The sequence below is a fragment of the Myxine glutinosa genome, chromosome 7 (assembly GCF_964187855.1).
Source record: "Myxine glutinosa chromosome 7, kmMyxGlut1.1, whole genome shotgun sequence".
In the NCBI taxonomy this organism is placed as follows: domain Eukaryota; kingdom Metazoa; phylum Chordata; class Myxini; order Myxiniformes; family Myxinidae; genus Myxine; species Myxine glutinosa.
In genome coordinates, this window is record NC_136267.1 from 128,627,284 (window position 1) to 128,654,347 (window position 27,064).

A 27,064-nucleotide genomic window follows, 5' to 3' on the forward strand; every position below is an offset into this window, starting at 1 on the left:
GCCAGTCCTAAAACTGGGTTACTCTCTATGTTGCCATCCCATTCATTCTCTGCATTCAACAGTATTTCCATATATCTCTTCCATCTTCCTTTAATTCCATCTGGGTCGACAACGATTTGTCCCACTTCATCCTTCCTCACTCCCATCACATCACACGTCTCTTTCGCTATCTGCTTTGCAATCCTGAATACCGCTCTCTGACCCTCTTCCAAATCCAAGCGTTCTCCGAACATTTTCCTACATGCCTCCTGTGCCTTTGCTACCTCTTTCTTTGCAGCCTTCTTGGCTGCCTTACAACTTTCATGCTCTGCCTTTTCTGCCCACATACCCTTCGCCTTCTGCCACTCCTTGAACTTCTTCCTCTTCTCGTCAATCTTCTTTCCAACTTCATCATCCCACCACCATGTTTCCGAGTGCCTCAGTGGTCCTTTTGTCCATCCACATACCTCACCAATGGCACCCAACAGACTATCTTTCATTGACATCCAACCACTTTCAAACTCAACCACATCATCCTCTACCATACTCAACCTCTCTTTTAATGCCTCCCTCACTGTCACCTCTTTCAACCTCCACACCTTCATTCTCGGTTGGTACTTCACCCGCCGAGCTCTCCTCGCACCTTTCACCCTTATGTCGCAGACAACCAAGTGGTACTGTGAAACAGCCTCCTCCCCTGTTTCTGGTGTTTGTTCCCCCTCCATCCCCTCCCTCACCTCAAACAGCTACACAGCTGTCTTCGCACGTGAAAAAGCTGAATGCCTCAACTCTGTGTTTGCCTCTAAATCTTGTGTCCCAAACCCATCCCTCTCTGTACCCACCATACCCAGTCATACCCAGCTGCTCATGGACTCCGTGTCCTTTCCTCCTGACGAGGTGGGAAAGTTTCTGTCAACCCTCAACTCTGATTCTGCAATTGGACCTGACGGCATTAGCCCACGGGTCCTAAAATCCTGTTCTTATGCTCTTTCACTCCCTCTCTCTGTTCTCTTCACCCTCTCTTTTGCTCAAGGTCAACTGCCATCTGCTTGGAAATCAGCCAACATCACCGCTTTGCACAAAAAAGGTGCAAAAACAGATCCTAGCAACTACAGACCAATCAGCCTTCTCCCAATTATCAGCAAAGTCATGGAATCCATCATTGCTTCGGATATGAAATCTTTCCTCTTCTCCAATGGCTTGATCTCTGATCATCAATTTGGTTTCAGACCAGGTCACTCTGCTCTGGACATGCTGCTTCTGCTGTCTCAACAATGGATGGAGGTCCTCAATGCCAAACAGGAAATTAGAGCTGTCTCCCTCGACATATCACGTGCCTTCGATACGGTCTGGCACCCCGCTCTGCTCACCAAACTCTTCTCCTTTGGTATCCATGGAAATCTCCACGCATGGCTGGCAGACTTCCTCTCTAGTCGTAGTCAACGTGTGGCCCTGAATGGGCTTGAAATCTCACACTCTCATCTCCTCTTCCTGTTCAGGCTGGAGTTCCCCAAGGCAGTGTTCTGGGCCTTGTGCTTTTTCTGGTCTTCATCAATGATCTCTCTGACTCTCTTGAAAATCCTCTCTATCTCTTTGCTGATGACTCCACTCTCTGCTGCTCCATTCCTCATCCCTCAGATCGGCAGTCTGCAGCCTCCTCACTCTCTGCAGACCTGGACAAAATCACAGACTGGGCAAACAAGTGGAACATCTCTTTCAATCCTGACAAATCTCACACTCTTACTATGTCTCTCCGAAAAGCCCGACTGGACAACCCTCCCATATACTTTCTCAACAATCCTCTCCAAGAAGTTCTGTCGCTCAAGCTTTTGGGTCTCACTATCTGCCATGATCTTTCTTGGGAAAACCACATTTCCAAGCTGGCCTCCAAAGCCAGTCGCCGACTGGGCATCCTCCGTCGTGCGAAGTCCTTCCTTGGCACACTTGAGCTCCTCACCACATACAAGGCTTTCATCCGCAGCTCAATGGAATACTGTTCCCCCCTCTGGGCTGGTGCTCCTGCCTCACACCTAGCTCGGCTTCACGCTGTTGAGGCCAAAGCTTTCAGAATCATTGGAATCTCCTGCGATGAAGTAAACTCCGAGGAGCTTTCACTCACTCACCGCAGGCAGGTTGGTGGTCTTTCTGTCTTCTACCGACTCCTCTCCGGCCTTGCTCCCCCAGCTCTCTCTGTGCTCTGTCCCCCCAATATTTCTTCACGTCACACAAGATCTGCCTGCAACCCTCTAATGGTTAAACTGCCAAAATCTAGGCTCTCTGCTCACCTTCGCTCTTTCATTCCCCATTTCTCCCACCTCTGGAACAAACTCCCCCACTCCCTTCAATCCCACTCCTCCCTCCAGATCTTTAAAACAGCTTTTCACCACCATCTCTTAACTTCCCCCATCCAAAACCTTGATCTTTTCTACCCCCGGTAATTCACCCCAGAGTCCTTGAAGTGTTCATGTTTTATACCTCTCCCACCTCCCCCCCCAAGTCCTCCCGATGTCCCTGCTCTCAAATGTTGTGTTTGTGTCCTTCCCCCTCTCTCCCCATCTTGTCTGCCGCTCCGCATCAGGACAATAGGCATGACATAAGACTTAAACTGGAGAGTATAGAGGTCGTAGAACACCTTACCCCAAGCAGTCTTGAGAAACGAGGACATGGGCGGGTCTGCGAGTGGCAAATTTGATTGGTCGAGAAGACGTAAATTGCCATATTTGGATTGCATGTGTTGCAAAATGGAAGGGTTGATTTTGAAAGTGCAACAAATGTGATTTGGGTTCTTCAGTGTTCAGGTTAATTGGTCTTCTGGGGTTTCCAGAAGGTCCGCGGTCCGCACCGCGAGCTGAGCTTTAACAGGCTCGCTCTGCTGTTCAACACCAAAACCATTAATTTGGGCCGAGCGGAGATCCGACAGGGTGATAGCACCCGGTGGTAAAGCAGTCAGGACCTCCGCCGCCGCACCGCGCAGTGCTGCCACAAGGTGTACCGCTCCTTCGTCCAGGTTCCAACCGTAACCCCTACACACATGGTCGAATTGCGCCAGGTATGCCCTCAAATCGCTCTTGCCGTCAGACGGCGCGAGCGGAACCTTATGGCCGCCCGACAGCCGGATCCCGTGTGCCGCTCCCGGCGGGGTTAACGCGGGGCCGAACCGTTCGGGCCCCCATATTACACTACCTCCTGGGGGCTTGCGTGCATCCCCCGTCCCTCTAAAGACTACCCCGGTCGGTGTTGATGCCTGAGCCACCTCGTCGCGACCCGCTACCCATTCCATACCCGCACACCCCGGCTCACAAACACCTCTCGTACACCCCATGGTCGGACACCCAAGCGCACACTCTCTCTCCACGCACTCTGTGGCGGTCGCTCACCTTACATTCGGCCTTTCACGAACGCCTGGGTCTATTCCAAACCCCAAGCTCGTCGAACCTCCCCTCGCATCAAACACATTTCCGCCCATATCGCCACTCACCTCGGCGCTTCTTCTTCCTCGCTTCTGCTCCGCCACCTGCAAACTCTTTATTTGGTTAGCAAGCACGTCATCACGATTTGAACACAGACCTTGCACATATTCCATCACCTCCTCCTTTATTTCTTTCTTAGTCTCCTTCCGTCTCTTCTTAATTTCACTCACCCCTTCTTCTACCTCCTCTAACTTTTGTTTCACCCCTTCTATTTCTCAGTGCGCCCCCGCAATTTCTTCTTCTAAGACCACCCTGGTCGTCTCTATATGGGTCCTGACTTCTCGATCCCTTGTCCCCAACGTCTCTACCACGTCATCGATCGTCTTCGTCAGCCCTTCGTGTACCACTTGACACTCCTTCTTCGTCGCTATTACCTCCCGTCTTATTTCCTTTTGTGCTGCTTTCAGCCCCCCTATCACGTCCGTGTTCTTACCCACTTGCTCCCTTAACTCCTGCTGTCCAACTGTCAGCTTCTCTACTTCCCACGTCAATTCCTCTATACCCCCATTTAACCTAGCCGTACTCTTCCTCAACTCCTTCTCCACGCGCTCCTCGCACTGCTTTACCTCGTCGCATACAAATGCGACCTCTTCGCTCAACCCGCGCCTTATGTCCTCCCCCATCTCTTCTATTTCCCTCTTAGACGCCACCCTCATTTTTTCCAATTCGTTCTTTTGGGTGTCCATTTTGCTTTCCAGCCCCTTTTTCACCTCTTCCAATTGATCACCCATATTTTTTATGTCCGGGTGGATTTGTCCCCCATTTCTTTCAATTGCCCCCCCCCCCCCCCATTTCTTTCAATTGGCCACCCATTTTGTTTTCCAATTCATGTAACCCGTCTTTCATTTCCCGGGTGGTTTTGTCCCCCAATTCTTTCAATTGGCCGCCCACTTTGTTTTGCAACCCAATTAACCCATCCTTTATTTCTGCTCTTGATTTGTCCATTTTTGCATCCAGTTGGGTCAGGAATAGTCAAAGGTCAAACCCGATTTGCACAGCGGCCCCGGCTGCCACAGCGGGCTCGGCTCTCGCCGCCACCATTTTCTTCCCCTACTGCCGGCCCCTCATCAATGTTCTCCTCTTCTTCCCATTCTTCCCGGGGGTCCTATGTTATCGATTCTAACTCATCAGATACCTCCTCTTCTACCCCCACCGGCATTCGATCGCTTTGGCTAGCCATGGCACGAATTAAAATTTTGGTCTTTTACTAAATTTTGGTTGCTCATAATTTGGAGTGCGTTAAGCGCCCTTCGGGTCCTATCCCAAACTCCTGACACCAAATGTTGTGGATCTGTCGCCGGCCTTCTCCCCTTATCAAGGGGGGATTAATCCCCTTGTCTTTACTGACCTGGCGTGACTCGAGACCTATTACGTCCCTACCGGACAGCGCCAAATAGGGTTTCGGGACCAAATTCGCTCGTACCTAAGTACTAACGCTGCCCTGGAAGCGAGGAAATAAGCCTCGCACGAACCACGTGTGATGGTGATACACCGAGCGGTTTGCGTACACGTGATCCGCGCCGTTACAGATAGTGGAACCCGATTCAAGCGGTTTTACCCGTGCCACGCTTAGTCAATGGAGAAATCACAAAGACGATCGAATAAGAAGAAAAGGAAGACCAAATAGGTTTAATTATTATGCACGTGTTTACAGATCAGGACGAAGAGACACAGGGCAACTTAGACAGTCTTATGCTTAATACCCCAGGGACAAACGGGCCCGTCTCACTCACACTCACACGGGGATTGCAGATGGGCAGGATGATGTTCACCAGCGCCGCGGTGGTCGTCCAGGATCGGCCCCGTCTCACTCTCCACGGTCCCCGGCACGTCCCGCGAAGATGGAGGTAGGCGAAGGCAGGAATTCGTATCGTGTCGCTCGAACAAACGGGTAATAATCTCGGGGCGAATGGTAGAGGGCGGACTTTGCGAGGCTGGCGGTTATTCAGCCGCGTTCACTCGCTTTCGCTGAACCGCGCAAGTTATAACCGCCCTGGCTGCGCCCACGTATTTCTCGTCACCAAGTTCATACAGCGCGAATGATTCTCTTCAAGCGCGTCTCCTTTCTCCGAACTCCTCGACTCAACTTGACGAGCGCCTGCCTCTCCCTTCTCATAACTGAGGTGGGGGCTTTGCGCGATCGGTTTTATTGGCACACCCTTAGCCCGATCGATGTTCCAACCATGCCCTGTGACGCAGTGCTGCAGCCACACGCTGTGAGCCCTGATTGGTGACTCATGCTTACCGTCCCCACTGCTGCCGCGCCGAGCTCAACCCTCCTCCACCTGCCGAGGCCTACCTCGTGTTAACTCGACTCGTGAGCAACCAATGCTTAACAAACTGGATCGAGCCTGTGGAGGTGGAATGGTTTGTAGAAGTAGGGCCTATCCTCCTGTCTTTACAACAACGCAGGATTAACATTGGACGGGGCCTACTCTCACATATACTAAGACATAACTATACTACAAATGAGGCTACATGTTGCTCGTGTGACTAACTATGGGGGGGAAAACCTTTAACCTTTATTGAGTTTACTGTACAAATCTCAAAACCACAGCAATATGTTATTTCCCATGGGGAGTACTTGATAGTGAGCCATGGTTCAATTTTTTCCATTGAGCGGTTTCGGAGATGGAGGTGCAACGTTTTTCCAAGATGGCGTCTGTACCATGTGATCTCTGATGTCATAATTATCACTAAAACTTCTTCACGAGGCGCTCCTATGGTGCAGCATTTTGTGTCATTCGGACCAACACTTGCTGAGAAAATGAATTTTTAAAATGCAGACACACACATACATACTGTTATGAATTTGGGTAGAGTAATATCTTGAGCCAGATAGATCTGTATAGGTAGGTATCCGTCGTGATAGGGAATCTACCTGTAATAAGTTCTATGTTGAGTCCGGTTTGTCGGTATAAGCTGTATTGATATCTCCGCTACGAGGGAGCAGGGCGTGCTAAATAGTGCAGGGATTATGGATAAGATTCCTTTGTTCGTCGTCCCCTCTGTCGTCAAACCTGCGCCCCTTATGGCAACGCACACATATAAACACTGAGATAGGTCCTTAGTGCACACATTAATTCGTTCCCTTCCCTTACAATGACCTTGGAAGAAAACGGGCAGGAAGCCAGGCCGGGGCACCGCCGATGGGGCCGCAGCCAGCCACACCACCAGCTGGCCGAGCAAACAGCCTCGTGGCAGGCTGGGAACCATGCCCAGGACTGTTGATTGGTCCATAGGAGGAACAGAGAAGTGCCCCGTGATCGGAAGGAAGGGAAGGACTGGTGGTTGGCCACGAGGGTGGGGGGTGGGGGGGGACCAACTCCATATTAATACCCATGATTTTGGAATGAGATGTTCGATGTTCGGGTGTCCACATACTTTTGGTCATGTCGTGTATTACGTTCACAAACGGACAGACAGAGAGGGGTGAAAACATAACCTCCATCCAGCTTTGGTGGCGGAGGTAACTAGAACGGCACTCATTAGTGAGCATACCTCCACCTGGTTGGCATTATCACTCAATGGTCACTTTAAAAATTCTACTAGCTTGATCCACATCCGGATCTTCACCAAAATTGAATCGATTTTTTCTTGTCACACACACAACCTGTCCAACAAGTTTCGTCCAAATCCATCCACATCTTTTTGAGATATCCCGCTATGTATAGTTTTTGGCCCTATCTCCCAATGGTGAAGAATCACTTAAAAAATTATAGTAGCCGGGATCCGAATCCGGATCTTCACCAAAATCGAATCATTTTGTTCTTGTCATATACAATACATCTCTGCCAAATTTCGTCTGAATCCACCCACAAGTTTTTGAGATATTTTGTTCACAAACGGATAAACAGACAGACAGGGGTGAAAACATAAGCTCCATCCACCTATGGTGGCTGAGGTAAAAAGAAAGAGCAATCAGATTGCAGACCCTCACCAGGATGTGTGTAGTTTTGGCCTTTGGGATATTTGGGTCATCGTGATATTTCGGGTTCTCTGGGTCTTCAGTGTCCTTTGGGTCTTCAGAGTCAGTGTTAGGGGTCTTACAGGTCATTAGGGGGTCTTAAAGGGTCTCAAGGGACTAAATATACATTACATGTCGCTAACAACAGTCCTATAGCTACTTTTGAAGAACGTCTCCGACAGCGTGATTTGGGTTTACATCGCTCATTTTCATGGGTGTTTACCATTGACAGTAAACTGGCCTCGAGGACAGAGTAGCTTTGTTTTTCCAAGAAAACGCTTGAAATGACGAAAAATGCTCGCTCAGTTTGCCATTGGCTTTGGAGGCCAGCTTTTCTTTGTGGTAGGCCCAGAATAGGCAATATCTGATGCAAAGTTCTGGAGAGACTTCAAGAGACTCAATCTTTTCCAGTGTCTGGCCATGAAAAAAAAATTAGGATGGCGCTATAATGATTTGGACAAAGCTTAACAATGAAGTACAACAAGCCAATATATGTTACAGCCCAATATTTTGAATGTTGATTGAAGTATAACTAATCGGAACTAGTCTTACTAAATACAGTGATTCCAAAACTATGTAAGAAGGAATTTAACGACAGCAGCATACAATTGTTTGAGATCTAACACTGGGCTGGTGTGAAATGTAAGTTGTTGAACAGGATTTGAAAGTAGATGAGGATTTAATGCTCGGAATGAGTCGAGTCGTCAGTGAAATGAGGTTTTAGATGACCAATATAAACACAACCTTTACCAATAATTAATTCAAAATTTTATTGACAATAAGCATTGTATGCACACGTTAGTCCATGACAAGAAAAAAGTTAGACACGGCATTCAATGCTTCCCGACCCACTCACCACAACTTTTCCTCAAACCACACAAGAACTGCCCACCTTTCACCTCTATCATAACCTCATCTACGCCCATCACAGACGCCGTCAGATGGAAGTCCTTGGGGTAATTTGGTAGACCAATTGGTGGCGCTCACAGTTGCCGAACAACCCGCCGCAACACGAACATCCGAAAATACCGAATTGTAAAACCTCCATCCTTCTATTACAACACCCAACAGATCAGGACTCAACAAAACATCCTCAGCATCCGGCCGTAAAACATTAAGTAAACATGTAAAAAGGGGACCATGGTGCCTGAAAAAGGCCAACCCCTGCTCTGCAGGGAAAAAGGGGAAAATGGCCTATAAGGTGGTTCTTCTTGTTACACCCAATAATTAAAACAAAACAGAGAAAAACAAACAAAACAAAAGACACAGACAATAAAATTAAAATACTTTGGGAGTCTCGCCGTTTCGGAGTGAAACTCTCGCCGATGTGGGTAGATCTCTTCATGTCTCACGTGCTCAGAGCCTCTAACAAAGTTGGCAAAGCTGTTATGAAAGAAAAAAAATAAAGAAACAAGTACACATACATTCAAAGTACACCGCCCCATGCCAAATAATTAAATATGCTGCAGCGCGGCATTGCCGGGGCGCCTCCGGCGCCCGGCAATACCGCAGTGCAGCTCATTGAGGCTGCATTGGGAGGGAGAGGTGTACACTAATTGATTGATTAATTGTATAATTAAAATCAATAAAAGATTATCACAAAATATTTTCATAATCAATTGGCTAATCGCATAACTAAACCACTGGTGCTTCATCCGAAGATGTATCTTTTAGTAATTTAATTAAATAAGTCATTTATAAAAAATTAAATAATTAGTTGATTACTCAATAAATAATTAATCGATTAATCAATAAATAATTAATAGATGAATTAATTAATCAATAAATCAAAAATATCCTTGATAGCCACATGACTTGGTCACTCATGTCCAAATATTAGCTTCCCAGCTCAAAAGGTGCCTGAGATATAGGCCAAATGAGAAAGAAAATAAATAAATGATTAATAATGAAAATAAATAAATAATAATCAGAATTTTTAAAAATTATTAATCAATTTGGTCAGAGAACACATAAACTACCACTATTTCATCAGAATCTGTAACTTTAAAAAAAATAATTTTGTTTGCCATTAATCGAATAATTAAATAATTAATCGATTAATTGATTAATTAATAAATCAAAAATAGCTTTTGCAGCCAAATCACCTGGTCATTGGCATGTCCAAATAACAGCTTCCTAACTCAAAAGGTGCCTGAGTTAATGGTCAGAAGAGAAAGCAAATTTGATTAATTAAATAAGTACTTAATTAATCGCTAATAATTAAATAACTCCTCAATTTATTGATTAATCAAAAAACAAAAAATACCGTTTTTGACAAAGGACTTGCTCACTATTGTGCCGAAATTTCAGCTTCCTAGCTCAAAGGATGGCTGAGATATCGCCCGGACAAACAAACAAGAAAACAAGTACACATGCATTCAAAGTACACCGCCCCATGCCAAATAATTAAATATGCTGCAGCGCGGCATTGCCGGGGCACCCCCGGCGCCCGGCAATACCGCAGTGCAGCTCATTGAGGCTGCATTGGGAGGGAGAGGTGTACACTAATTGATTGATTAATTGTATAATTAAAATCAATAAAAGATTATCACAAAATATTTTCATAATCAATTGGCTAATCGCATAACTAAACCACTAGTGCTTCATCCGAAGATGTATCTTTTAGAAATTTAATTAAATAAGTCATTTATAAAAAATTAAATAATTAATTGATTACTCAAAAAATAATTAAACGATTAATCAATAAATAATTAATAGATGAAATGATCAATCAATAAATCAAAAATATCCTTGATAGCCACATCACTTGGTCACTCATGTCCAAATATTAGCTTCCTAGCTCAAAAGGTGCCTGAGATATTGGCCAAATGTGAAAGAAAATAAATAAATTATTAATAATGAAAATAAATAAATAATAATCATAAAAAATTAAATTATTAATCAATTTGGTCAGAGAACACATAAACTACCACTATTTCATCAGAATCTGTAACTTTAAAAAAAAATTTTTTTTGGTCATTAATGGAATAATTAATCGATTAATTGATTAATTAATAAATCAAAAATATCATTTGCAGCCAAATCACCTGGTCATTGGCATGTCCAAATATCAGCTTCCTAACTCAAAAGGTGCCTGAGTTAATGGTCAGAAGAGAAAGGAAATTTAATTAATTAAATAAGTACTTAATTAATCGCTAATAATTAAATAACTCCTCAATTTATTGATTAATCAAAAAACAAAAAATACCGTTTTTGACAAAGCACTTTCTCACTATTGTGCCAAAATTTCAGCTTCCTAGCTCAAAGGATGGCTGAGATATCGCCCGGACAACCAAACAAGAAAAAAAACAAACAAACAAACAAACAAACAAGAAAGAAACCAGAGTGAAAACTGAGTACTCTCTTTCAGCGTGCGTCACTGCCGAGCCCCCTTCGGTGCCCGGCAATGAGGATTTTCAATGCCTGGAGATGGCATAGGAAAGGAGCGGTGTACAACAAGAAAACAAACAAGTACACATACATTCAAAGTACACCCCCTCCAATCCCCCCACGCCAAATAATTAAATATCCTAAAGTACTCTACGGACAAACAAACAAGAAAGCAAAAAAACAAACAACCAGGGTGAAAACTGAGTACTCTCTTTCAGCGTGCGTCACTGCCGAGCCCCCTTCGGTGCCCAGCAATGACGATTTGCAATGCCTGGAGATGGCAAAGGAAAGGAGCGGTGTACAACAAACAAACAACCAGAGTGAAAACCGAGTACTCTCTTTCAGCGTGCGTCACTGCCGAGCCCCCTTCGGTGCCCGGCAATGACGATTTGCAATGCCTGGAGATGGCATAGGAAAGGAGCAGTGTACAACAAGTGCAGATACATTCAAAGTACACCGCCCCCATGCCAAATAATTAAATATCCTACAGTGCGGCATTGCCGGGGCGCCTCTGGCAGCTCGTAGAGGCTGCATTGGGAGGGAGAGGTGTACACTAATTGATTGATTAATTGTATAATTAAAATCAATAAAAGATTATCACAAATTATTTTCTTAATCAATTTGCGAATAGCATAACTAAACCACTAGTGCTTCATCCGAAGATGTATCTTTTTGAAATTTAATTAAATAGATCATTAATAAAAAATTATATAATTAATTGATTAATCAATAAATAATTAATCGATTAAATGATTAATCAATAAATCAAAAATATCCTTGATAGCCACATCACTTGGTCACTCATGTCCAAATATTAGCTTCCCAGCTCAAAAGGTGCCTGAGATATTGGCCAAATGAGAAAGAAAATAAATAAATGATTAATAATGAAAATAAATAAATAGTAATCATAAAAAAATTAAATTATGAATGAATTCTGTCAGAGAACACATAAACCACCACCATTTCATCAGAATCTGTAACTTAAAAAAAATTTTTTTTACTCATTAATCGAATAATAAAATAATTAATTGATTAATTGATTAATTAATAAATCAAAAATAGCCTTTGCAGCCAAATCACCTGGTCATTGGCATGTCCAAATATCAGCTTCCTAACTCAAAAGGTGCCTGAGTTAATGGTCAGAAGAGAAAGGAAATTTGATTAATTAAAAAAGTACTTAATTAATCGCTAATAATTAAATAACTCCTCAATTTATCGATTAATCAAAAAACAAAAAATACCCTTTTTGACAAAGGACTTGCCCACTATTGTGCCGAAATTTCAGCTTCCTAGCTCAAAGGATGGCTGAGATATCGCCCGGACAAACAAACAAGAAAACAAACAAGTACACATACATTCAAAGTACACCGCCCCCAATACCCCCATGCCAAATAATTAAATATTCTACAGCGCGGCATTGCCGGGGCGCCTCAGGCGCCCGGCAATACCGCAGTGCAGCTCATTGAGGCTGCATTGGGAGGGAGAGGTGTACACTAATTGATTGATTAATTGTATAATTAAAATCAATAAAAGATTATCACAAAATATTGTCTTAATCAATTGGCTAATAGCATAACTAAACCACTCGTGCTTCATCCGAAGATGTATCTTTTAGAAATTTAATTAAATAAGTCATAAATAAAAAAATTAAATAATTAATTGATTCACCAATAAATAATTAATCGATTGAATGATTAATCAATAAATCAAAAATATCCTTGATAGCCACATCACTTGGTCACTGTCATGTCCAAATATTTGCTTCCCAGCTCGAAAGGTGCCTGAGATGTTGGTGAAATGAGAAAGAAAATAAATAAATGATTAATAATGAAAATAAATAAATAATAACCATAAAAAATTAAATTATTAATCAATTCGGTCACAGAACACATAAACCACCACCATTTCATCAGAATCTGTAACTGAATTTTTTATTTTTTTTTAGTAATTAATCGAATAATTAAATAATTAATCGATTAATTGATTAATTGATTAATCAATAAATCAAAAATATCCTTGATAGCCACATCACTTGGTCACTCATGTCCAAATATTAGCTTCTGAGCTCAAAAGGTGCCTGAGATATTGGGCAAATGAGAAAGAAAATAAATAAATGATTAATAATAAAAATAAATAAATAATAATCATAAAAAATTAAATTATTTATCAATTCGGTCAGAGAACACATGAACCACCACCATTTCATCAGAATCTGTAACTTAAAAATAAAATTATTTTTTGTCATTAATCAAATAATTAAATAATTAGTCGATTAATTGATTAATTAATAAATCAAAAATAGCCTTTGCAGCCAAATCACCTGGTCATTGGCATGTCCAAATAACAGCTTCCTAACTCAAAAGGTGCCTGAGTTAATGGTCAGAAGAGAAAGGAAATTTAATTAATTAAATAAGTACTTAATTAAACGCTAATAATTAAATAACTCCTCAATTAATTGATTATTCAAAAAACAAGAAATAATATTTTTGACAAAGGACTTGCTCACAACTGTGCCGAAATTTCAGCTTCCTAGCTCAAAAGATGGCTGAGATATCGTCTGGACAAACCAACAAGAAAGCAAGAAAACAAACAACCAGAGTGAAAACTGAGTACTCCCTTTCAGCGTGCGTCACTGCCGAGCCCCCTTTGGTGCCCGGTAATGACGATTTGCAATGCCTGGAGATGGCATAGGAAAGGTGCGGTGTACAACAAGTACACATACATTCAAAGTACACCGCCCCCATGCCAAATAATAAAATATCCTACAGGGCGGCATTGCCGGGGCGCCTCTGGCAGCTCATCGAGGCTGCATTGGGAGGGAGAGGTGTACACTAATTGATAGATTAATTGTATAATTAAAATCAATAAAAGATTATCACAAAATATTTTCTTAATCAATTGGCTAATAGCATAACTAAACCACTCGTGCTTCATCCGAAGATGTATCTTTTAGAAATGTAATTAAATAAGTCATTCGTAAAAAATTAAATAATTAATTGATTAATCGATAAATAATTAATCGATTAATCAATAAATAATTAATCGAATAAATGATTAATCAATAAATCAAAAATATCCTTGATAGCCACATCACTTGGTCACTGTCATGTCCAAATATTAGCTTCCCAGCTCAAAAGGTGCCTGAGATATTGGCCAAATGAGAAAGAAAATAAATAAATGATTAATAATGAAAATAAATAAATAATAATCATGAAAAAATTAAATTATTAATCTATTCGGTCACAGAACACATAAACCACCACCATTTCATCAGAATCTGTAACTGATTTTTTTATATTTTATTTTGTAATTAATCGAATAATTAAATAATTAATCGATTAATTGATTAATTGATTAATCAATAAATCAAAAGTATCCTTGATAGCCACATCACTTGGTCACTCATGTCAAAATATTAGCTTCCGAGCTCAAAAGGTGCCTGAGATATTGGCCAAATGAGAAAGAAAATAAATAAATGATTAATAATGAAAATAAATAAATAATAATCATAGAAATATTAAATTATTAATCAATTCGGTCAGAGAACACATAAACCACCACCATTTCATCAGAATCTGTAACTTAAAAAAAAAAAATTTAGTCATTAATCGAATAATTAAATAACTAATCGATTAATTGATTAATTAATAAATCAAAAATAGCCTTTGCAGCCAAGTCACCTGGTCATTGGCATGTCCCGAAATATCAGCTTCCTAACTCAAAAGGTGCCTGAGTTAATCGTCAGAAGAGAAAGGAAATTTGATTAATTAAATGAGTACTTAATTAATCGCTAATAATTAAATAACTCCTCAATTAACTGATTAATCAAAAAACAAAAAATACCGTTTTTGACAAAGGACTTGCTCACTATTGTGCCGAAATTTCAGCTTCCGAGCTCAAAGGATGGCTGAGATATAGTCCGGACAAGAAAACAAGGAAGAAAGAAAGAAAACAAGTACACATACATACAAAGTACACCGCCCCATGCCAAATAATTAAATATGCTGCAGCGCGGCATTGCCGGGGCGCCTCCGGCGCCCGGCAATACCGCAGTGCAGCTCATTGAGGCTGCATTGGGAGGGAGAGGTGTACACTAATTGATTGATTAATTGTATAATTAAAATCAATAAAAGATTATCACAAAATATTTTCATAATCAATTGGCTAATCGCATAACTAAACCACTAGTGCTTCATCTGAAGATGTATCTTTTAGAAATTTAATTAAATAAGTCATTAATAAAAAATTAAATAATTAATTGATTAATCAATAAATAATTAATCGATTAAATGATTAATCAATAAATCAAAAATATCCTTGATAGACACATCACTTGGTCACTGTCATGTCCAAATATTAGCTTCCCAGCTCAAAAGGTGCCTGAGATATTGTCCAAATAAGAAAGAATATAAATAATTAATTAATAATGAAAATAAATAAATAATAATAATTAAAAAATTAAATTATTTGTCAATTCGGTCACAGAACACAAAAACCACCACCATTTCATCAGAATCTGTAACCGATTTTTTTTTTTTTTTTAGTAATTCATCAAATAATTAAATAATTAATCGACACATTGATTCATTGATTAATCAATAAATCAAAAATATCCTTGATAGCCACATCACTTGGTCACTCATGTCCAAATATTAGCTTCCGAGCTCAAAAGGTGCCTGAGATATTGGCCAAATGAGAAAGAAGACAAATAAATGATTAATAATGAAAATAAATAAATAATAATCATAAAAAAATTAAATTATTAATCAATTCGGTCAGAGAACACATAAACCACCACCATTTCATCAGAATCTGTAACTTAAAAAAAAAAAATTTTTTGGTCATTAATCAAATAATTAATCCATTAATTGATTAATTAATAAATCAAAAATAGCCTTTGCAGCCAAATCACCTGGTCATTGGCATGTCCAAATATCTGCTTCCTAACTCAAAAGGTTCCTGAGTTAATGGTCAGAAGAGAAATGAAATTTAATTAATTAAATAAGTACTTAATTAATCGCTAATAATTAAATAACTCATCAATTAATTGATTAATCAAAAAACAAAAAATACCGTTTTTGTCAAAGGACTTGCTCACTATTGTGCCGAAATTTCAGCTTCCTAGCTCAAAGGATGGCTGAGATATCGCCCGGACAAACAAACAAGAAAGCAAGAAAGAAAACAAACAAGTACACATACATTCAAAGTACACCGCCCCATGCCAAATAATTAAATATGCTGCAGCGCGGCATTGCCGGGGCGCCTCCGGCGCCCGGCAATACCGCAGTGCAGCTCATTGAGGCTGCATTGGGAGGGATAGGTGTACACTAATTGATTGATTAATTGTATAATTAAAATCAATAAAAGATTATCACAAAATATTTTCATAATCAATTGGCTAATCGCATAACTAAACCACTAGTGCTTCATCCGAAGATGTATCTTTTAGAAATGTAATTAAATAAGTCATTTATAAAAAATTAAATAATTAATTGATTACTCAATAAATAATTAATCGATTAATCAATAAATAATTAATAGATGAAATGATTAATCAATAAATCAAAAATATCCTTGATAGCCACATCGCTTGGTCACTCATGTCCAAATATTAGCTTCCCAGCTCAAAAGGTGCCTGAGATATTGGCCAAATGAGAAAGAAAATAAATAAATGATTAATAATGAAAATAAATAAATAATAATCATTAAAAAATTAAATTATTAATCAATTTGGTCAGAGAACACATAAACTACCACTATTTCATCAGAATCTGTAACTTTAAATTTAAATTTTTTTTTGGCATTAATCAAATAATTACATAATTAATCGATTAATTTATTAATTAATAAATCAAAAATATCCTTTGCAGCCAAATCACCTGGTCATTGGCATGTCCAAATGTCAGCTTCCTAACTCAAAAGGTGCCTGAGTTAATGGTCAGAAGAGAAAGGAAATTTGATTAATTAAATAAGTACTGAATTAATCGCTAATAATTAAATAACTCCTCAATTTATTGATTAATCAAAAAACAAAAAATACCGTTTTTGACAAAGGACTTGCTCACTATTGTGCCGAAATTTCAGCTTCCTAGCTCAAAGGATGGCTGAGATATCGTCCGGACAACCAAGGAAACAAGAAAACAAACAAACAAGAAACCAGAGTGAAAACTGAGTACTCTCTTTCAGCGTGCGTCACTGCCAAGCCCCCTTCGGTGCCCGGCAATGACGATTTGCAATGCCTGGAGGTGGCATAGGAAAGGAGCGGTGTACAACAAGTACACATACATTCAAAGTACACCGCCCCATGCCAAATAATTAAATATGCTGCAGCGCGGCATTGACGGGGCGCCTCAGGCGCCCGGCAATACCGCAGTGCAGCTCATTGAGGCTGCATTGGGAGGGAGAGGTGTACACTAATTGATTGATTAATTGTATAATTAAAATCAATAAAAGATTATCACAAATTATTTTCTTAATCAATTGGCTAATAGCATAACTAAACCATTAGTGCTTCATTCGAAGATGTATCTTTTTGAAATTTAATTAAATAGATCATTAATAAAAAATAAATAATTAATTGATTAATCAATAAATAATTAATCGATTAATCAATAAATAATTAATCGATTAAATGATGAATCAATAAATCAAAAATATCCTTGATAGCCACATCACTTGGTCACTCATGTCCAAATATTAGCTTCCGAGCTCAAAAGGTGCCTGAGATATTGGCCAAATGAGAAAGAAGACAAATAAATGATTAATAATGAAAATTAATAAATAATAATCATAAAAAAATTAAATTATTAATCAATTTGGTCAGAGAACACATCCACTATTTTCCACTACCACTATCACTATTTCCACTACCATCCACTACCACACACATCCACTACCACTATTTCATCAGAATCTGTAACTTTTAAAAAAAAAAATTTTTTTGTCATTAATCGAATAAAAACCACCTTTAGAGGCCATTTTTCCCCGCAAGCGGGGGTTGGCCTTTTTCGGGAACTGTGGTTGTTGTTGTTTTTCGGTCCCCTTTTTGAAGCAATGTTTAACGGCCGGATGCCCTTCCTGACGCCAACCCTTTTTGCCGCCTTTAACGACAAGCAGGGATTTACCAGTGAACTGGTACTCAATTTGCCGACCTCGGAAGGATGACAGGCTGAGTCAACCCCCCTGGCGTTAATTCAGCGATTGACCGGGATTCGAACCCAGGATCCTGGGATCCTAAGCCGGCACCCTAGCCGCTAGCCCAACACCAGAGATCATTAAATAATTAATCGATTAATTGATTAATTAATAAATCAAAAATATCCTTTGTAGCTAAATCACCTGGTCATTGGCATGTCCAAATGTCAGCTTCCTAACTCAAAAGGTGCCTGAGTTAATGGTCAGAAGAGAAAGGAAATTTGATTAATTAAATAAGTACTTAATTAATCGCTAATAATTAAATAACTCCTCAATTTATTGATTAATCAAAAAAAATAATAATACCGTTTTTGACAAAGGACTTGCTCACTATTGTGCCGAAATTTCAGCTTCCTAGATCAAAGGATGGCTGAGATATTGCCCGGACAAACAAACAAGAAAGAAAACAAGAAACCAGAGTGAAAACTGAGTACTCTCTTTCAGTGTGCGTCACTGCCGAGCCCCCTTTGGTGCCCGGCAATGACGATTTGCAATGCCTGGAGATGGCATAGGAAAGGTGCGGTGTACAATAAAACTGATATATGAACTCTCAGTTTGAACTTGAGGCCCACCCATCTGATGCACACCAGACATCCTTTATTACTTCCAACATAGAAGGTGGGTGGAGCTTATGTTTTCACCCATGACTGTTCATCCCTAGGTGAGGAGGATATCTCAAAAAGTTATGGACGGATTCAAACGAAACTTGGTGGACAGGTTGGGTGTTTTACAAGGACAAATTTATTAGACTTTGGTGAAGATCAGGATCCTAGAAAGTTTAAGTGATTCTTCACCATTGGGAAATAAGGCCAAAAACAATATATAGCACGATATCTCAAAAAGTTATGGACAAGTTCTGACAAAACTTGGTAGATGAGTTGGGCAGGTGACAAAAACAAGCCAATTAGATTTTGGTTCAGATCCGGAAGCAGATCCGGCCTAACAGTGAGACACAAAACAAACTGTTCAGCCTGGCAGAGGCATGTGCTCTGCCGAGTGTCGTTCCATTTCTGAATAAAATAACTAGTTCCTCAGTTGTGCCCATCCCAATATTACTGTCCATCAGTGTTTTTAATTTCGACGTAGCGTTAATAAACCAAAAAATAAAACTGACTTTTGCTTCAACTTAATGTGAAAAAAAGGTTTGTTTAAATGAACTTTCTCACTCTTACCGGGATTGCGAATTCAGTTTGCTCATTATTTCCCAGGCATCCGATTCAGGGCTTTGGCAATGATGGCGCAGATCTCTAAGAGCCTGTTTTGTCTCTCTGTTGGTATAGAGTTGATACTCTGTTTCGCCGAATACCTCCGTCAAGGGAGGTGTCCACCATCGCTGCCTGCACTCTCTGCCCACACACCACGTTTGTCATTGTTAAGTGACCAAACTGCTGACCCACTCACTCTTTGGCGCTGATATGCTCCAGACCAAGCAACATGCAACACCCAAAAGGAAAGAAAGGCATCAATAATAGGCTATAAATTTATGCATAGCTGGGCTTGTAAAATATTATAAACCACAAACACGTATGATTAGCTCACAGAACATCCGTGAGGTAAGTTTTACTTAGAACTGAGCGAAGATCTACTGTAATCTACATACCCCACAAGGGTTGGGTAAATAACATGACCCTTGTCGTGTCCAACGATCCCTTCAGTGTGTGCATGTGATGAACAATTCAATCCGAATCGTGAAGCCTCTTCTTCTTCACGCAATAACAACTTCTAGCTTCCAGACCGTACATCCATTCATCTTGAAATTGTGCACACTTGTTGCTCTTTATGACTTCTACTAGAGTATGACGTTTCACGTCGATCAATAAAGCGATTCAAGAGATATCCATTTTTAAAAATATTTTCGTTTAATTAACGAAATCAACCAAACCACGTGACCTATTGCAAATTCCAAAATGACATTTTAGTGGACTGACATGCTGAACAGATCTGTGAAGTTTCCCCTCGATTGGATCAAAAATGAGGGAGGAGCTCGGTCTTAAAGGTTCATGCTTAAAAACATCATAACTCTGAAACCATGTGACGCATGACGTCATGCTCATTGACGTTTTTGTTCATCATGGGTTTGCGATTCTGCCTGCAAAGTTTGGCCTCGATATGTTCAGCCGTTGCAGAGAAAAGGGGGTTTTCGTGTTTCCACGAAAAACAATATGGCGGCCGAACCACGTGACCTGTGACATCATAATTACCATTAAAATATTCTCCAGACCGAGTCCCTCCTATGGTGAAAATTTGATCTCAATCGGTCCTACTATTGCAGAGAAAATCTTTTTTAAAGGAAATTAAAACTTAAAATGGCACCGAGTTAAGGATCATCAGAATTATCAGAATTCCCAAAGTTCAAAGTGCCATAACTTTGTCAAAAATAATCGAAACGTCGTGAAGTTCGAACTTGATCTGTAACTTATCAAAAGGAAACCAAGTGGCAAGTTTGAAATAATGACTATTAAGCCTTTAGAAAAAAAAGTCCGGAAAACTGTTCTTTGCATGACGGACTGACAGACTGACGGACTGATGGGCAGACAGACGGAGGGACGGTGCATAAACCTATAGTCCCCTCCGGTGTACACTGGCAGGGGACTAATAAGAAAAACTCTAGCAGTAATAATAGGTTACTCTCCATTTCAGGGAGAGAGCCTAATAAACGACCCTGTACATTGAGACAGCAGATTAATGAAAACAGTATGTGGGATGTGAACAAGGGATTCAAACGAATAAAGGTATTTACACAAAAAAAAAAAAAAATTTGTTCAAAAACAAACAAGAAAAGCCAAACAACCAATTGTAATTTTTTTTGTTTCATCCAAAGAAAAAGCAGCAAGTGTAAGCCATCCACCCACCTGTATAACCGTAAAAAGTCTTCTGGCCGCGAATGGAAAAACTTCACAGACAAGACAATGCTCTGTGCGATGTAGGAAACGAATGGAATTTGAATACCAAGATGGATCAGCCAATGGGAGATTAATTGTATAGCCAATCTGAGCAGCAGAATACTGGACTCATCTCGCAAAGGAACATGCCAATAGCACACGGCAGAGCTGATGCAGCCAAAAGCCACAAAGTAGCCTGAAAAGAAGCAGTAAGATTAAATGTACCATACAGCTGGATTTGGGTCTGACAAAACTGATTCACGATATACTAAACTAATCATTCCAATGTACAAAGAGGCCAACAACAATGCCTATCAAAATGGGGGCGTTCGGACACATATACGTACTCGCACTCACCCCAGAGCCATCTAGCCTGGAACGAGCTGGGAAGGGTGATGGGGAGGTTTTGGAGGGGAGGGGTGATGGGGAAGATTTGGAGGGGAGGGGTGAGATTGGATTTTGGAAAGTGTACGATTAATGGGAAACGAACATTTATTGCAAAATGAGTTTCTTGTGACCTTCGAGTTAAAAATACATTTAAGGACGCTGGAGGGGGGTTGGAGTGCAGGTGAGTTTGGGGAATGTATGAAAGAGGCACTGTAAGAGATGGAATTTTTTTGGGGGACGAATAGATTTGGTGAGCAAGTCGAAAGCAACCTTTTAAAGAAGAAGAAGAAAAAGGTGTTATAATATACGACAGAATACAGTACTTCAGGGGAAAGTTTAAACATTTTAAAGTTTAACAGTGAAAACTATCTGGGGAAATGGGGGAGAAACACGTGGTCGAAGAACGAACGAACGAATAAGAACAATGAATAAACGAATAAGAACAACGAATAAGAACAGAGAAGGAAAGGTGTTTTTTTTGTTGTTTTTTTGAGTTGAGATTTTAAACAAGGAAGTAGGCTATGGGGTGAAAAGACTGGGAAAAACAGAGAATGAAAGTTATTGGAGCACAAACGACAGACCGCTGAGAGAAAAACAAAGCCTCAAGGTCGGACACGGTACAAACCCTCAAAAGACAGGACACGAATTAACACGATTTTCTTTACAGGTATGAAAGATTTACACCGAGAATCTTCCTAGGGACACACTATAAGTACACACACCATAAAATAAATACAGTTTTGACGAAAATACAAATGGGAACAATTACTTAACTTCGAAAGCGTGAGAGCGTGGACAGCTGCGAAAAAAACGTAAAACTCGCCGGTAAGACCGGAAGCGGAAGTCGCCTAACGATAAACCTAATGCCTAATTTGGGATCCCACACACACAGATATCAGAGACAAGACGAGGGCATATGAATTAATAAAAAGAACACGTTCGTCATGTAGAATGTACGCGGCATGCGGTCTTATCTGTCTCGTCATTGGCTTTGGCCACTGTCCAACACTGCTCCGTTCGGCCCGCGGCACACCACGAGGTCCCTCGCTCCAAGTGCCACAAGGCCTCGCTCCAAGCGCCACGTGTCCAACGCAGGCCAGCGGCTCCACACGAGGTCAATTCGAACCACAGTCCTCCTGTCTGTGAACTCAACTCTCTGGATCAAAACCAACTGCCTCGTATCAAAACCAACTGCCCAAAAGGTGTTCGGCGCTCGTTAATCGGATCTCTCTCGCTCAGGATCTCGACCGCGCTGCTCAACTCAACTCGGGCTCTCTCTCTCTCAGGCTGTGAACTGCGAACCAACTCGTGCTGCGCAACTCGCTCTCCTGCACCAACTCGACTGCTCAGGATCGCACCGGGACTGTCACTCGACTGCAGAGGATCGCCCCGGGACTGTCACTCTGTGCACCAAACTCTCAACTCTCCTCTCTTCTCGACTGCCTGAAATGACGTCCGGCCCCGATAGTATCTGCTGGCCCGTGACGTCAGCCCTGGCGGCTGCCAACCAATCAGAGCCTCTACCGACTCACCCAGGTGCACGCCCACTGCGCCACTCCAACTCTCATCCCCTACTCTGTGGTCATAGCGCGTGCTAGTCGATCTGGTTCGGCCCCTGGGAGGTGTAAATGGTGGCGGCCATTCGGCGGTTACTCGCCGCATTCGGCGGCGGCGATTACTTAAATGAGTAATCTTTCAGCATGCAAAGGGTGACAAGACATGGGATTTTAATGGTATTTGTAATGGAATTATGATGAGTTAAATATAAAAGATATTTGTTTGTTTTTTTCAAAAAAAAGTGACAATTAGCTGAGGAGTCGCCGAGGGCCAAACTTTAACCTTTGACAGCAGAGAAATAGTGTTCTGACAGCAAAAGACTTCCAAATAATATTTATGGCTGGATTGCTTCAAGAGAAATGACATACTATTTATTTTATTAACTGAAGGAATTATAAAATTGCTATGAGATGAAATTATATTTTCGGTGTTGGTATAACAGTAATTACCGAGAAAAATATATCTGAAGACTTACATGATCATGTTGTGTAAGTACGAAAGGTTTGTGGTCACAAATTCAAAGGAAATGGAAGTTATGTCTTTGGGAAGTTTGCAAAATTTGTAAGGGATCTTGCATGGGTTCAGCAAAACATTTTTTCAGTTTTTGGATGTGTAGATGAATATATACATGTACATGGGTGAGTATGCACACAAAAGGATGGGATGATACTCTTCAAAGAGCTCTTACCAATGGAAATCAGCCAGTGCTGACTCAATATAGTTCCCAGGTCCCTATACACGTGCCGCATCGTGAACAGAGCCATGGACCAGCCACTTGCCACAATCACGAAGAAAACATTCCTCTGTTGGACTTGCCCATTCATCGCAATTACCTATTGTGTTGGCAGTGATTTATACATGTTTAAATGTCAAACAAACAAAACTTGGCAAACTTGGCAAACAAGTGGAACATGTCTTTCAATCCTGACAAATCTCACACTCTTACAATGTCTCTCCGAAAAGACCGACTGGACAACCCTCCCATCCATTTTCTGAATAATCCTCTCCAAGAAGTTCTGTCACTCAAGCTTTTGGGTCGCACTATCTGCCATGATCTTTCCTGGGAAAACCACATTGCAAATCTGGCCTCCAAAGCCAGTCGCCGACTGGGCATCCTCCATCGTGCGAAGACCTTCCTTGGCACACCTGAGCTCCTCACCACATACAAGGCTTTCATCCGCAGCTCAATGGAATACTGCTCTCCCCTCTGTGCTGGTGCTCCTGCCTCACACCTAGCTCGTCTTCACGCTGTTGAAACCAAAGCATTCAGAATCATTGGACTCTCCCGCGATGAAGCTAACTCCGAGGGCCTTTCACTCACTCAGCACAGGCAGGTTGGTGGTCTTTCCGTCTTCTACCGACTCCTCTCCGGCCTTGCTCCAACAGCTCTATCTGGGCTCTGTCCCCCAAATATTCCTACATGTCGCACAAGATCTGCCTGCAACCCTCTTATGGTTAAACTGCCAAAATCAAGACTCTGCTCACCTTCACTCACCTCTTTTCTCCCGCCTCTGGAACAAACTCCCTCACTCTCTTCAATCCCACTCCTCCCTCCAGGTCTTCAAAACAGCTGTTCACCACCATCTCTTATCTTCCCCCATCCAAAACCTTGATCTTTTCTACCCCTGCTAATTTCACCCCAAGTCCACTTTTTTGAAATACCAACTTCTTTCCTGGAAGTCCTTGGTGTCCTTGTGTTTTATACTTCTCCCAGCCCCCCCCTCCCCCTTCCCATGCCTCCTCCCCCCAAGCCCTCTCCCTCCCACAAATCTCCCGATGTCCCTGCTCTCAAATGTTGTGTTTGCGTGCTTCCCCTTCTCTCCCCACCTTGTCTACCGCTCCCTCTTTTTATTACTTGCCGGAAAAGATGATGCTTGGTGCCAAAATCGAATCAGTTCATTTTAGCAAAATAATATATACCTAAACCAAATTTGGTCAAAATCCCATCACTGGTGCACAAGTTAGTGTGACAGAATTTTTACCTAACGGGATGTCTGATCTTTGACCTTTTGACCACAATAATCTAATCTGTTTATCTCTACATCATAATACATACTTGTACCAAGTTTGACTTAGTTCCCATCAGCAGTTCATAAGTTATCGCAGTAATGAAAACGGAAAGCAAATATTCCTACAGGTCGCACAAGATCTGCCAGCAACCCTCTGATGGTTAAATTGCCAAAATCTTGGCTCTCTGCTCACCTTCACTCTTTCATTCCTCTTTTCTCCCGCCTCTGGAACAAACTCCCACACTCCCTTCAATCCCACTCCTCCCTCCAGGTCTTTAAAACAGCTGACCACCACCATCTCTTATCTTTCCCCATCCAAAACCTTGATCTTTTCTACCCCCACTAATTCACCCCAGATCCACCTTGTTTGAAATTCCAACTTCTTTCCTGGAAGTCCCGGCAGTGTCCATATGTTTTATACCTCTCCCACCCCCCTCCCCCTTCCCATGCCTGCTCTCAGATGTTGTGTTTGTGTTCCTCCCCCTCTCGCCCCATCTTGTCTACCGCTCCCCATGTTATATGTTTTATGTGTCGGTTTGTCTTTCTGTGCGATTAATGTCAGCTCTTTCACGAGCCTCGATCTTGTATCCAAAAAAAAAAAAAAAAAAAAAAAAAAGGATCACGGGCGGACAATCCGAAAACATAATGCCTCCATCAACTTCGTAGGTGGACGCACAAAAGCCGATCACACATGCACACACACATACCTGAGCAGGCAGCAGACGGCAAAGGCCAACAACAATGAGAAGAAGGGAAGACAAGACTCCCAGGAAGAATCCAGATGTCGATAAAAAATATTGCACTCCTGTTCAGGTCAATGAGGCAAGAAAGGAGTTAGCGATGCAATCGAAATGCAAGAAAGTATGTGCCAGTTATAGAAGCGAGATTAACCCTGACGATAAAAATAGTGCGAATTTGTAATCATTTCACAAATTTTAAAACAGAATCAGCAACAATGCAAAATACTGACAGAACGAATTGAAGCCATTACAATAATTGCACAACTGAATTGGTCGACATCTGGGAAAGAATTCAGGATAACTTTTGAGATCGCATCGGTGCTTTAATGATGGATTTTCTGATAAATATTTGAAGCAAATAACTATGCAGTATAATGATTAGACTCAGCACATCTCATTTTGAAAGCAGAATTTGGATTTCTTTACATTAAAAATAAATAAATAAAACAAGACAAGTCCAAATCCCACCTCAGGCAAAAGGATCGTCCCATTCCAACACAGAGCGGCAAACTTAAAGTATGGGCAAAATCCAAAAAAAACACAAACAAGTAAAGATACATTCAAAGTACACCGCCCACATGCCAAATAATTAAATATCCTACAGCGCGGCATTGCCGGGGTGCCTCTGGCGCCCGGCAATACCACAGTGCAGCTCATTGAGGCTGCATTGGGAGGGAGAGGTGTACACTAATTGATTGATTACTTGTATAATTAAAATCAATAAAAGATTATCACAAAATATTTTCATAATCAATTGGCTAATAGCATAACTAAATCACTAGTGCTTCATCCGAAGATGTATCTTTTAGAAATTTAATTAAAGAAGTCATTAATAAAAAATTAAATAATTAATTGATTAATCAATAAATAATTAATCGATTAAATGATTAATCAAAAAATCAAAAATATCCTTGATAGCCACATCACTTGGTCACTGTCATGTCCAAATATTAGCTTCCCAGCTCAAAAGGTGCCTGAGATATTGGCCAAATAAGAAAGAACATAAATAAATAATTAATAATGAAAATAAATAAATAATAATCATTAAAAAATTAAATTATTAATCAATTCGGTCACAGAACATATAAACCACCACCATGTCATCAGAATCTGTAACTGAAAAAAGATTATTTTTTTTAGTAATTAATCGAATAATTAAATAATTAATCGATACATTGATTAATTGATGAATCAATAAATCAAAAATATCCTTGATAGCCACATCACTTGGTCACTCATGTCCAAATATTAGCTTCTGAGCTCAAAAGGTGCCTGAGATATTGGCCAAATGAGAAAGAAGACAAATAAATGATTAATAATGAAAATAAAAAAATAATAATCATAAAAAAATTAAATTATTAATCAATTCGGTCAGAGAACACATAAACCACCACCATTTCATCAGAATCTGTAACTTAAAAAAAAAAATTTTTTTGTCATTAATCAAATAATTAAATAATTAATCGATTAATTGATTAATTAATAAATC

The 27,064-nt window shown here is 40.7% G+C and overlaps 1 long non-coding RNA gene across 1 annotated transcript; it reads right to left on the reverse strand.

Annotated features, from left to right (window-relative positions):
- Positions 1-20,553: 20,553 nt before the first annotated feature.
- On the reverse strand, positions 20,554-25,735 carry LOC144892831 (uncharacterized). Its single transcript, XR_013623979.1, has 3 exons — positions 25,543-25,735; positions 23,515-23,629; positions 20,554-21,078 (listed from the first exon to the last, which is right to left on the reverse strand). It is a non-coding gene; the product is annotated as an uncharacterized LOC144892831 (long non-coding RNA).
- Between the last annotated feature and the right edge of the window lie 1,329 nt (positions 25,736-27,064).